The sequence below is a fragment of the Athene cunicularia genome (assembly GCF_003259725.1).
Source record: "Athene cunicularia isolate RWA chromosome 2 unlocalized genomic scaffold, athCun1 chr2_part1, whole genome shotgun sequence".
Taxonomy (NCBI): Eukaryota; Metazoa; Chordata; class Aves; order Strigiformes; family Strigidae; genus Athene; species Athene cunicularia.
Genome location: NW_020799095.1, coordinates 70716251 through 70717021, shown reverse-complemented (window position 1 = coordinate 70717021; position 771 = coordinate 70716251). Strand labels below are relative to the sequence as shown.

General features: G+C 35.7%; 1 long non-coding RNA gene across 1 annotated transcript in view; it reads left to right on the top strand.

Annotated features, from left to right (window-relative positions):
* Positions 1-251, top strand: part of LOC113476730 — a 15925-nt gene extending 15674 nt beyond the window's left edge. The window contains exon 3 of the long non-coding RNA XR_003397772.1: positions 238-251. This is a non-coding gene — a long non-coding RNA (uncharacterized LOC113476730). The remainder of the gene's footprint in view (positions 1-237) is intronic.
* Positions 252-771: the final 520 nt, after the last annotated feature.

The window sequence follows — 771 nt, the reverse complement described above, 5'->3', positions numbered from 1 at the left end:
GGGATGGGGGGGGGGGGAAGAGAGAGATATTTTGCACCATTCTAGAATCACACATAAGGCATGGATGGCTAAGTATGCTGAGACAAGGGTTTTACAATAAATTTAGCATAGTTAGCTTTGAAATCTTTCATCTGACTGCAGTCATCTACATGTTAAATATACAAATTCTAAGATGACTTCTAGTTACTTGTCCTCTTTCCAAGTATCAGCATCATCCTTCTCAATTCCTATGAGAAGTTCTAGCAACAAAAATACCCAAGACTTGTAATACTTCCAGACAAGGACTTAAGTTTTCACTAGTTTCTTATACAGAGGTAATTTCCATTCTTTTTGCATACTTTTTGGGTATTTTTTATTATTTTACTGTAGTGCTTTAAAACTTCAAAGATATGGGACTAGAAGCCCAGAAAACAATTATATGCCAGCTTAAAACTATGCTTACAATTCTATGCCCTCCCTTTTCTGTTGCTGATCTGCTCACAGTGGTGTTCAGATGTTTATTCCCTTGCTCTGTCCCAGATTCCAAGCTAAATTGTGGCCATCTGGTATTGGTAAACCCTATTCAGAACATCAACATCATGCAGGTCAACAAAGATTTTGCCAACTGTTTTTGAACTTTATAGAAGAGCTTATGTCAATGTGGCTCTTTGCAGTTATCTAACAGATGATTACATTCACTTATGGTATGGTCCTATTATCTTTAAATGATCTATAGAATAAACTCGTTCTTACTTAAGTATTTAAGAATCTTGTATGAGCCCTATTTAAACT